This window comes from Eimeria mitis, genomic scaffold, assembly GCF_000499745.2.
Source record: "Eimeria mitis Houghton genomic scaffold, Emh_scaff2763, whole genome shotgun sequence".
In the NCBI taxonomy this organism is placed as follows: Eukaryota; Apicomplexa; class Conoidasida; order Eucoccidiorida; family Eimeriidae; genus Eimeria; species Eimeria mitis.
Window position 1 is genome coordinate 1 of NW_013571107.1, and position 280 is coordinate 280.

Consider the following 280-nt stretch of genomic DNA (forward strand, 5'->3'; position numbering starts at 1 on the left):
TAAACCCTAAACCCTAAACCCTCATCATAAACCCTAAACCCTAAATTTTCGTTATAAACCCTAAACCCTCCTTATAAACCCTAAACCCTCATTACAACCCTATACAACCCCCTAAACCCTCGTAATAAACCCCAAACCCTAAACCCTAAACCCTCGTAATAAACCCTAAAACCCTAAAACCCTAAAACCCTAAACCCTAAACCCTCATTATAAACCCTAAACCCTAAACCCTAAACCCTCGTTTTACATTTCCGAATCCCTTGCCATTGACATCCGCCCC